Below are 12,697 nucleotides of genomic sequence, written 5' to 3'. Positions count from 1 at the left end.
GATTTTACGCTTTTCAAGATTACCAACAAACTGTTAGCTCACAATCTTCATAACTTTTCACACAATGATCTTCTAATTATGCCTTCTTAACCAAGGCATCTCTGTGATGTCTTAAACCTTTGTCTTAGTCCGCTTAAGCCAAGTCCATCCCTATGAGGAGATAGAATCAAAACAACAACACCCACTTTTTAGAAATGTTGTTTGAAAGCTACCAATCTTCATAGCTTTGTACACACTCATAACTGTAGCATCTAGACATACAGGCGAACATATCCTCAACTACAAATAAGCTAAGCTTCACTCCCCAAACTGCACTAAACACTTCTTCCTCTAAAACTTCGTCAATCTTCACAGAATAAAAAGTATGTTGACATCAATGACAAACACTATCATGAATGCAACCCATAACCACTAAATCATGTCTCCAACAATGCTAGTATAGTCCCCCATAGGAATATCATCAACATTCATGCTAACAAGTTGTTGATCTTCCAAAGCTTAATCAAGAGCATGATGGTATTTCCAAAGGTTGTGCTCTAGGTAAGAATATTAAAGCTCGTTTTCAAAATACTGAAAGTTGAGCAAAAGAAATTTTAAATCTGATGCATTCATATTTATGCGGACCTATGTTAGTTGCATCTTTGAGTAGTTTAGGGTATTATGTGACTTTTATTGATAACTTTTTTTGTAAGACCTTTATTAATTTCTTGAAATCTAAGGAGTTTGATGAACCATTTTCTAGATTTAATTGTTCAAAGCTCAAGTTGAAAACATGTCTAAAACAAGACCAAAGTTTTAAGATAATGGAATACTTTTGGAATTTTTCAACATATCTATATTGAGACAAGGTTCAAGAGGGAGTTTTGTTTCCATGCAACTCACAATAAAATGGAATTACAAAAAGAAAGAATAGATCCATTGTTGAGGTAGCGAAAGCTATGATTCACGATCAAAATCTGCAAACATTTTTTTGGGCAGAAGCTTGTAAAACAGTTGTTTATGTTTAAATCAAAGTCCTCATCAAATTTTGGAAAATATGACTCCTGAAGAGGTATCCACCAGTATTAAACCTAGAGTTAGTCATTACAGAATTTTTGGGTGCCTGATTTATATTCATGTGTCTAAAGATAAAAGATCTAAGTTAGAACCTTCTAAGGCCTATGGGATCTACAGTTCAAGACAAAAACAGTTAAGAAATCAGCAAGGATGTATCATTTGAAGATGAAGTAGCCTTTAAAAGATCAAAAGGGTCTTCCATGGAGACAGATAGAGACGAACAAGAGACATCTCAAGATATGGACATTGCTACTCCTAATTCTCCTTCTAAGATTCAGATGGAATTGTTGATGTGAGTTTTGTTCCACTCTAACATGCAAAATCAAATACTTAATGATTCAAGATGAAACACCAAATATTTAATCCTCTCTTGATATAAGGTCATCTCTCATGCTAAGCTTGCAAAGTAAGATCATGAAATGACTTCAAGGTTCCTTCTTAATCATAGAGTTCACTCAATTTTATGATGTGATATATTGGTTAACACAAAGGGACTTATGCTATTCATTTAATGGATATCAACTCTTGCACTTTTAAGGATTTGACTCTACAATGTGCAATGAAAATATAGTTTGATTTTCTAACTTCCACTTCAAATTAAACTTAGCTTCCACTACCAAATCTACCTCTAACTAGGATGAAAGAAATCATGGATGACTTGGACTCTACTAAATGTAATCTCACCAGCGGCTCCACCCACCTAGTGCAAGCTTCTAAAGAACACTCGATTGGTTTTCAAATCAATGTCTACCCTCTTCAATCCCATCAATGGATGCAAAATAAAGGTTGGATATAAATTGAAGTTAAGTATTTTCAATCATTGACTTACCACACGAGGCATTTTACCATCAGCAAGAGGCTAGTGGGCAGAATTGTTCGAGTCAATCAAGTGAACATCCACAAAAACTTCCAACCAACTAACTACTTCTAGCAACATGAAATGAAATCCTAAGCTAAGTGAGAAAATATGGATCACCATGCAATAATACAAACTTGATCACAACAATTCACCATGTAATACACAACAATGTAAAGTAGAGAAAATTTGGCATTATAATAGCAACAATTCTACAAAAAGTCTCCCCCCTTACAAATGAGAGAGGTGGGATTTATATAGGAACCCTAATTACAATGAATGGCCAAGATTGATTTAAAATCAAGAGCCAAGATAAATCCACATCAGCCCTATTTAAGGCTTCATAACCACCTGCTACAAGCATTAAATGCTCACCCAATTTGGGCCAATGAAAAAATTACACTACTCTCATTGGCAAATGAGAAAATTCAAATCCAAAACAACTTAAGAAGGTTGAATGACATGTGGACCAATGAGGAGAGAGCTCATTGTAGACATCGCCACCTCCTCACTTTGAGAAATGTGTTCCTTACCCCAATTACAAGTAAGCACCACCTTGTGGGCCAATGAAAAAATTAGATTGCCCTTATGGGCCAATGAGAATATTCAAATCCATAACAACTTGATTAAGGATCATTGGCATGTGGAGCAATGAGAAGAGAGCCCATTGTAGACAACGCCACCTCATCACTTTGAGAAATGTGTTCCTTACCCCAATTACAATTAAGCACTACCTTGTGGGCCAATGAAAAAATTACACTACCCTCACGGGCAAATGAGAACACTCAAATCCATAACAAAATGATAAGGATCAATGACACATAGAGCAATGAGAAAAGAGCCCATTATAGACAACGCCACCTCCTTACTTTGGGAAATGTGCTCCTTAACCTGCAAAGCAAACAACCACTTGTAAATAATTATCAAATTTTAAATAATAATTGCAATAAGACTTTGATAATTATCACAAACCTTGTCATTTAATTTTCATTAAATGAAAGGAAAAATTTAATGGGAATGTAAATTTGATAAGAAAATATTTAATTATTACCATTTGTGATTAATTTTCCATTTATTAAAATCGATGCCATTTGGATAATTTCAATGCACCAATCAATGAATTAATTAATTCATTTTTAAATTAATCCATATTTTGCAAAATTGAGGCAAATTTAAATCACCTCTCAATTTAAAACCATTTTGTTTTTCTTTTCTTTTTTCGATAAACAACCAAAGACTAGATTAATTATTGTTATTTGTTGTAATTAATTATGTTTATGTGTTAAGGGAATTCGAACACAAGACCTCCCACATGAGAGGCTCACAAGTTACCATTGTGTTGTAGGCTCTTGCCTAAAAAAGCCCATTTTGTTTTATTTATTTTATTCTATTTCTAATTTTTGTCATTTTTTGTCACCTCAATTCTTTTTTTAAATTTTTTATTTTTAATATTTTTATTTTAAACAAATGGGTCTTACCTCAATTTGAAATTAATTTCTTTATAAAAATTTAATCCAAGTCATTTTAATCCCCCCATGCTCATACATTATTTTCTAAGGTTGTTTTAACTCAAATTTGGGGCCCAATGTCGTATATAAAAAGGCCACATGCATTTGCAACAAACTTTTAGGCTCACCTCTAAGATGAGACGAAATTAACATAGGTAGAAAATCAAGTCTCAACTCGAGGAAACAACATTTGCTTGGGTAGTGAAACACATCTCAAACAAGTTGAGACAACATTTACTTGAGTAGTGAAACACGCCTCAACCAAGCAGAGACAAATTTACTTGGGTAGTGAAATACACCTCAACCAAGTTGAGACAACTTTTACTGGGGTAGCGAAACACACCTTGACCACGTCGAGACAACATTTACTTGGGTAGCAAAACACGTCACGTCTCGGCCATGCTAAGACAACTTTTACCTGAGTAGCGAAGCACATCTTGGCCAAGTTGAGACAACTTTTACTTGGGTAGAGAAACACGTCTCGTCCAAGGTGAGACAACTTTTACTTGGGTAGTGAAATATGTCTCGACCAAGCTAAGACAACTTTTACTTGGGTAACGAAATATGTCTCAGCTCAAGATGAATTTTATACTTGGCCAAATTTAGCTCTTCTTCTAGCATCACTCCCAAATTTTGTTCTATCTCCCAAATTTAAGCAACTTCCTGTTTCATTCCAAACAAAAAACTCATTTTATTACCCTTAAGCCAAACACCAAATCTCTAAAACCAAACTACTACAATAGCCCAAGCAGAAAATAAAAGAGGGGGTCCCCATTTCCATTGGGATGATGGTATGAAAACCTCACAATAGGAGTCTATTTAGTTACAATAATTTATTGTTCCAGTTGATCTTATAGAACTAACCAATGGACCAAGTAATGTTTCATTAGCTAGACATATCATGCAAGAGGCTGAAAAGCATGCAGCTCCTCGAAAGCAAGAAGACTACATAAATTTACAAGTTATAATGCATTAATAAGGCATGTCATTGAGTCTGAGCCTTCAAGTTTTGAAGAGGCATCAAATCAGCATGTATGGAGAGATGTTATGACAAATGAATATCAGTCTATTGTCAAGAATGATGTTTGGGATGTTGATCCTATGCCTAAAGAAAAATCACTTGTGTCTTCCAAGTGGTCATTCAAAATCAAGCAGCCAGTTGATGAAAGTGTTGGAAAGTATAAAGCAAGATTTGAGATGAGATTTCTCTTAAAGGAAGGTATGGATTATGAGGAGACATCTGCTCCTATAGTTCGGTATACTTCTTTCAGACCTATCATTGCTATTGCAGAAATTAAAGGCTGGAAGTTACATCAAATGGATGTGCAGACTACATTTCATTATGGTGCGATTGAAGAAGAGGTGTTTATAGATGGCTTTGTGATTCATGAGAAGATATCTCAAGTATGCAGATTGAAAAAGGCCTTGTATGGCCTTAAGCAAGCACTGTGTGCACAGTATGAAAGAATAGCTCAATACTTATTGAGCTTGGGATTCTACAAGAATGATGCAGAGCCAAATCTTTACTTCAAGGTATATGATGATAAAGTTTTAATTTTAGCTCTTTTTGTTGATGGCTTGTTTCTTAGTGGGATGGATAATCTCATTGTCAATGTAAGAAAGATTTAGCTTCTAAGTTTGAGATGAAGGATCTTGGTTTTATGCATTATTCTCTAGGACTAGAAGTGTGGCAAATGTCTAATGTGATTATTCTAAGTGTGGCAAAGGCCTAATGAGATTACTCTATAGACATTTTGAAGAGATTTGGTATGCTAAATTGCAAGTTCATGTCAACACTTATGGAAGCAAATTTGAAAAAGTTCAATGATTGTGCAGTCAATTCAAATATAGTAGAACCCACCATGTGTAAACAATTGATTGGATCATTGACGTATCTAGTCAATGCTAGACCAGATATTTGTTATGTTGTAAACACTGTCAATCAGTTCATGTGTGAGCCTAGACAAATACATTTTGTCGCAGCATAGCATATATTGAGATATTGGTGTGGTATAGTGACATATGGTCTGAAAAATACTTTCTTGGAAGATTTGATATTGCAAGTTTACTCTAATTTTGATTGAGTAGGAATGTAAACAACAGGAAGAGTACTTATGGTTGCTGTTTCAACTTGGGATCTGCCATGATTTCTTCGTGCAGCAGGAAAGTCTTGTGTGGCACTAGGTATTGGGGAAGATGAATATATCGTAGCCTGTGTGGCAGCTCGAGAAGTAGTGTGGCTTCAGAAGTTTCTTGTGGAAATGTTTGGGCAAACTTTAGAACCAACTATGACTCATTGTGATAATCAAAGTTGTGTGTAACTTTCTGTTAATCCAGCATTTCATGATAGAACAAAACATGTGGAGGTTAAATATTATTATTTAAGAGATATGGTTCAAAAGAAAGCAATTCAACTCAAGTACATTTGCATTGATGGGCAAACAACTGACATTTTCAGCAAGCCACTTTCTAGATTGAAGTTTTCAAATCTTCCAAATAAGCTTGGTATTGTGGAGAATGTTACTTCTGCTGAGAGAGTGAATCCCAGCATCAGTGATCCTTGCTACTTGCTATTAATGCATATTTTTCTGTAGCAGAGAAATGTGAGGTGAAAGCCCTTATAATGCATGTTTTTCTGAGCCAAAGAAATTTGAGGTCAAAGCCATTGTTTGCCTCTGAGACAGAGGTATTGCTCTTTCAACTCATGGGAGTAGCCATAGTGGATGTAATGTTGAGAGACTCCATGACGACATCACATTCAACGACTCCATGATGAGAGCTTGTATGTATTTCTTGTCATTCAGCAATCGTGGCTGGATTGTTGAGGCATCGTATATGGTGTTGTTTAGAATCTGTATCTACAGAAGATGATGATTAGTGTGTATTGTGCATTGTTATTAGTGTATATGTAGTTATCGTGCATAGTGCTAAGTCTTGGGTGTGTTTTCTGTAGGTGATACTTGTGTGAATACATTCATTCTTCTATGTGCTAAAGATATCATCATTATCCCATGTGAGTCATTTTTTGTAAAGAGAAAGATAGTGTAGCATTTATAAAGTGTTCTGCTGTCTAAGTATTTTGAATATTGTATCCAGACCTCATTCATTATTCCAAAAACTGATATTTCTTGGTATGGCTGGGTTTTTCCCTCGAGGAGGATGGTTTTCCCAGGGTATCTCAGGTGTTTTTGTGTCTTTAAGTTATCTGATCTTTGTTTATGCTATTCTGGTTCAAAATTTAACGCTTACAAGATCAGAAGACTCAAACTACAGTCAAGCTAGACCAAAACTTACAAACACCTACAGAAAACTAAGCCAACACTAACCCACTAAGCAAAAAAAAAGGGGGGGGGGGGGTCCCATTTGCAATGGGGCGTGTGTGTTTACAGCACAACACCCCCCACCGTGAAACCAAATGTTGATAATTCTGACTGGTTGAATCAATTAATACCAATACAAAGATGGCAACCCTTCTACTCTGAAAACTTGTCTATTGAAATCTCATATACCAACTATTCCAGACAAACGAAAAAACATTATTTCCATCTTTGTTGAGTATCCACAAGACTGGATTTATTAAAAATTCACAGATATGAACATTCATATAACATGCCAAAAAATACTATCAAACTGAAACTTGAAGTCACCAATGCAATCACAAAATTTACTCACTAGAAATGTACAGAAGACAAATCCTAAATTTACTTAGTGGCAAAAAAAATAGCAGGAATCCTCATGCTGCATAGATCTTGGTAAAAAACCTGATACAAAAAGCCTTCCCATCAAGTTAACACTCAAATACATGAGACTTTTCCCTGAATTTGTTAATCAAATTCAAACATGGAGTCAGGGATTGCATGATGCATAATCCACTTTTGTCTTGTTTGAATATACAGAATCCTGGAATTATCAGGAATCTATAGATTTGACCTTCATATAACAGACCAAAAAATACCATCAAATGGAAATGTTAAGCCACCAAGAGAACCATAACATTTACTGATTAGAATAAATGCATAGAATAGCTCAGACTGCATAAATTTTCACGGTAAAACTTCATACAAGAAGCCTTCCTATCATCCGATGAGAAAAAAGAAGCCTTCCCATCAAGTTTATGCTAAAAAATGTAAGACTGCCTCTCAGCATTTGCACTCAAATTCAAATATATATGTTGGATTGAAGAAGATTCAGAATAAAGAATCGTGCAAAATCCATTTGTGACAAGTTTATAATCAACACCATCATTTCAACAAATGCATAACACTTAAATTAATTGAACACTATAATAAATTGAATACTATAAAGAGGTACTGTCACAATTAAACTTGTATCCATATTTTAAAAAATTGTTAACACTTAAATAAATTGAACACTATAAAGAGGTACTGTCACAATTAAACTTGTATCCACATTTAAAAAAATTGACCTTCAATGTATTCCACCTTAAACTAGTTGCCAATGATCTATTCCATTCATGATTAAATAAAAACCTTGCGCAGAAACACAATCCTACATATTTAACCTTTGACACTAAATTGTGAAAAATAATAATAATATATTGTATTCATATAATTGGTAGTACTAAAGTTTTTTAATTAATTGCCCTTGTCCTGGTTCCCATCTCCATATGACTATGCAAATGGACAATCCAATAATTGAAATCCTTAGGAAGCATATAAGTTAAGTTCATGCCCCATACAAATGATTTTTCAATCAAAGTTGCCTTCTATTTGCACTCAAATTCAAATATGTATGTTGGATTGCAGAAGATTCAGAATAAAGAATCGTGCAAAATTCATTTGTGACCAGTTTATAATAAACACCATCATTTCAACAACTGCATCACTTAAATAAATTGAACATCATAAAGTGGTACTGTCACAGATTTAAACTTGTATCCAGATTAAATTTTTGAGGGTTTTGAATGTATTCTTAAACTAGTTGCCAAGGATCTATCCATTCATGATAATAGAACCTTGCGCAGGAACACTGTCCTACCTATGTCACCTCTAACACTAAAATTGTGAAAATTACCAATGATGTACTGTATTTATATATTTGGTAGCACCAAAGTTTTTTAGTTAATTGCCCTTGTGCTGGTTCCCATATCTATATGACTATACAAATGGACAATCCAATAATTGAAATCCTTGGGATGCATAAAAGTTAAATTCATGGCCCATAAAAATAATTTTTCAATCAGAGTTGCCCTCTATATACATCAAAAATAAAAATAATAAATATACCTACAAGACCCTTACCTATGTGAATATTACATAAAACAGAATTTCAGTCCAGGTTTATAAACCATAGCCAAAATCTAACTCAATAAACCCTTGGAACAATAAACACTACATATCAGAAACTCTTCAGAAATTATTTCTATCAAATCCGTACCACAAGAAAACTAAAAATGTCTGCTGGAGCACAACTTTCATTTAAAAAAAACATTTCAATAAAAGAATACACACCAGATGCCCTGTAAAGTGACTATTTCCATCAGATTCATGGAAAATGTAAAAGAAAATTTGTCTGTCAGAGCAGATTCTCATTTTTGAAGAATCCTTTGCCGAAGTTTAAATTTTACACACCCACAGACACCCCTTCAACTATTAAAACACATGGATTGCTGAAAATTTTAGATTAAGACACCATATAAAGACAGTTTACATCAAATTTACATAAAAAAATCTTAACTCTAAGCTACAAAACTCTTATACTGATTAAGCGTAACACTCATAGAAGCCATTTTTGTGGAAGAAAAACATAAAATAAGTTTGAATGCATAAATCCTTCGTAGGAGAAAATATTTCCATCAAGCTAACAATCATAAACCCCAATTCAAATGGCAAATAAGTTAATAACCCAAGCACTGCTGTAGATAGACAAGAGAGTGAAAACATGATTGAAAACCATTATCATCAAATTTACTATTCAATTATATTTCCAAATACAAATCCTCTGACATTGTAAACATAAAAAATTTAAAAAGCTGCTGTATCAGAGTCACCTCGCAAATCTGTCTAAAGCCTAACAAAAACCAAGTCTCTCAAAAGTCATTCAAAAACATAAATACAACCACCCGAAACCTTGAAATGCATAACACATAAACTTTTACCCTGATGCAAACAAAATTGTTGCATTACCACTTGACATCGTAAGTGTTAAAAAAAACAGTTATCTTAAATTTACGCTTAAAAGTACCAATTCAAAAGCCAAAACCCTTGCATTGCACAGGCTTTCAAATTTAACTCTCATGCAAATGGATTTGTTCCATACAAACTAATATCCAAAGCCTCGCAGAAACCAATTCTCCCATATTTGAAGTCAAGCACCAATTCAACTATCCAGAGTTCACTACAAAAGACTTCAAGTTAAATCCTCAAGCAAACGAATTTCTTGCATAGGAAATAATGTCTGAAGCCTCACAGAAACCACGTCTCCCAAATTTACAGTCAAAAGCACTAATTCAACCACCGAAACCCTTGAACTACAAAAGACATCAAATATCACCCCAAGAAAAAAAAAATTGTTCCTTAAACATGGAATTAGATTTTTTCCTCTAAATTGCCTTTTGCCGCAAGATTACACTGGACGACACAAATATCACTTCCAAACCCTCGAACGGACTAATATTTACAAATAAAAACTTCAAAAATTCCGTTTCCGACCAAATCACACTCTAAACAGGCAAAACCCGCAAGGCAAGGAGTGGCTAGTCTAATCAATCCAAAAAAAATCATCATTATTATCAATTTCTTCATTCAAAATATAATAACAAACAACTTAATAAACCACGCAATTTCAACAAAATGTGTAGACAAAGTCCTCAATAGAATATCATTCACTCAACCGGAAAGAATAGCATCTTCTACCAATGCTTCAGTTCACAGAACAGCTTGATTTTCTACAGAGAATTCGGCCAAAAATTTTCATCTAAACGTCTAAATCTGTTAAAATAGTTAAAAGATCTCTTTCAAATTATCCTCTAAATTTTCCAGTTGACAGCTAATCCTATGGGTATTTAAAGACTGGAGGAAAGAATAGGAATTTGGCTAACCTTTGCAACAAAATTGGTGCTCCAAAGGCCGCAACAAGATCCAAATCAGCCAATAGCAGAAGATTGCTTTGCATACAAAACCTACACAACCTCCAATCAGTGCATTTCGATATCGTAAGATTTTTAAGATTTATCCTAATGACTTCCATATATATATATGGGGATCTTCTATACCAAAAATGATGATTATAATTATAGTACGAAAAATCTTTGGGCCAAGTTGTGGCTCAAATTATTTTAAGAGATACCCGAATCTCTATGTGCTCTAGCACTTGAAAAATACGAGGAGGCGAGATTGTGTTCAGTACTTTAAAAAAGAAATTTTTTTTTTTTTTCCCAAAACAAATAATGTAATGCGGCTTGTACATCAAAAGAAAATGAATGTTAAATACATAGATAGACCCCGAATCTTGGTTTAAGTTGAAAGAGGTTTTATTTCTATATTCAATGCTACATTGAGGAAAAAGAGTATTGTATGATATTTTTTTTTAAATTAAATATATAATATTTTAAATTAATATGTATAAATAAATATAGTATTTTTTAAAGTGTAGTAAAAATGTTCTTGGTGTCACATGAAATGTTCACTTTCATTCACCAATGTTGGTCACTTCACATATTTTGGGAAGAATCCAATAAAGCATTGTTTTTTAAAATTAATTAATATGAATTAGGTACAATAGTAATCATTTTGTGAGGGTATTTTTAATGTAACTTCATTAGGGAACCCAAAAGAAATTAATCTAAAGTGTCATTAAGTTTGTCAAATTTTTCTTTTAACGATTAAAATAACAAGAGATAATATAGCGGAAGCAATAACTCACATTCATACAAACAATCCATAAACAAATTACATCTCTTAAGGATTCCATGACATTAAATCACACACACACACACACACACACACACACACACACACACACACACGTTTTATTAAAACTATATCTGATACATAACAAAGTCCATATCATAGAATAACCATAAGTACAAATCAAATCAAATAATATACAATTACATAAGATGCCACACAACATAACCAAAATGCATAATCATTCGTTGTACAAGTCACAAGATATGAAAAGCTTAAAGAATATACATCATGAATAAATATAACATCTCAAAAGATCTCTCAATAATCAAGTATAGTGCATCAAAAAATAACCACTGAACATAAACACAAGATCAAAATGAAAGGAACAACTGCACGAGTACATCCAACAATGACATCCAATTGCCGGATCTCAATGGTATTATAAACACGATCACTTGACCTTGTGGAACCTAAATGGACCACTCCCACCGTGCTAAGGAGATAATCTCAAGTTCTATACAAATATCAAATCCAACATTCATAACCATCATCTAGGTCAAGGAAATCCTGATAGCAATCTATCTCAAAGGTACTAAGACACCAATAACATCTAATCCCAGAGGCAACAAAGACATGTAGGAAATCCACTATGTAAGTGGGCAAGTGTCATCACATGAGTCAACTCTAAGGTTACCCTAGCAGCCTCTCTAGACTCTGGCCCCCTAGTCACTCTATGCAACATCAATATCCTTTCTTACAGACAGACCGTACTAACGAGGCAAGGTCGCAACCAAGCATCCTCTCTACTCTCATCCTAGTTTGTCCTAGCACTCGAGGCATGGGCAAGGTAAAACACTAACTCTTGTTAATTCATTTTAACCCATTTAATGAAATGTTATCACTTATTAATACAACCTACAATGGGTTACCCAAGCAGCCCCTTTAGGGCTTTAGCCTCCATTGCAAGTCACTTCCTAGTATACATGTAGATAACCTACCGTAAGCTCATAAAAAGTACAACTCATAAAATCACAATATTCACCTCAATCCTATATAAGCAACTGGAAAGCACCAAAAGATAACTGATCGAAAACTCATGGGTTACATCAAGAAAATTACAATATTCACCTCAGTCCTATACAAGCAATTGGAAAGCACTAGCAAATAACTAATCCATATCTCAAAGATCAAATCACATAACCATGACATCACATATAACATCATAAAGCAATAACTCCCAAGCCTCTGGTAAACATCCAAAACTAGTCAACATACTAAGTCAAACCCAACCCTAATAAAATAAACCATACACCACACTAAATATAGTTTCATAGTTCATTTGGTTTGAAAACATAAGAGTTTGATTTTACAAATGGGTTTAAATTTTCATTTTCGAGTGTCACATT

The 12,697-nt window shown here is 33.9% G+C and overlaps 1 protein-coding gene across 5 annotated transcripts in view; it reads right to left on the bottom strand.

Moving 5' to 3' along the window:
- Nucleotides 1-10,839, bottom strand: part of LOC149528872 (nuclear transcription factor Y subunit A-7-like) — a 69,162-nt gene extending 58,323 nt beyond the window's left edge. For 2 of the 5 annotated variants that reach the window (XM_089809016.1, XM_089809018.1), the window contains exon 1: nucleotides 10,481-10,835. The gene's annotated coding sequence lies outside the window, so the exon portion shown is untranslated. Of the gene's footprint in view, nucleotides 1-10,273; nucleotides 10,413-10,480 lie in introns of those variants that run through there. The other 3 variants (XM_089809017.1, XM_089809019.1, XM_089809020.1) reach the window with 3 other exon arrangements.
- Nucleotides 10,840-12,697: the final 1,858 nt, after the last annotated feature.

This window comes from Cupressus sempervirens, chromosome 11 (genome assembly GCF_028749045.1).
Source record: "Cupressus sempervirens isolate cs-2001-9-10 chromosome 11, ASM2874904v1, whole genome shotgun sequence".
Taxonomy (NCBI): domain Eukaryota; kingdom Viridiplantae; phylum Streptophyta; class Pinopsida; order Cupressales; family Cupressaceae; genus Cupressus; species Cupressus sempervirens.
The sequence above is the reverse complement of the archived record's forward strand: the minus strand, read 5'-3'. Positions and strand labels throughout refer to the sequence as shown.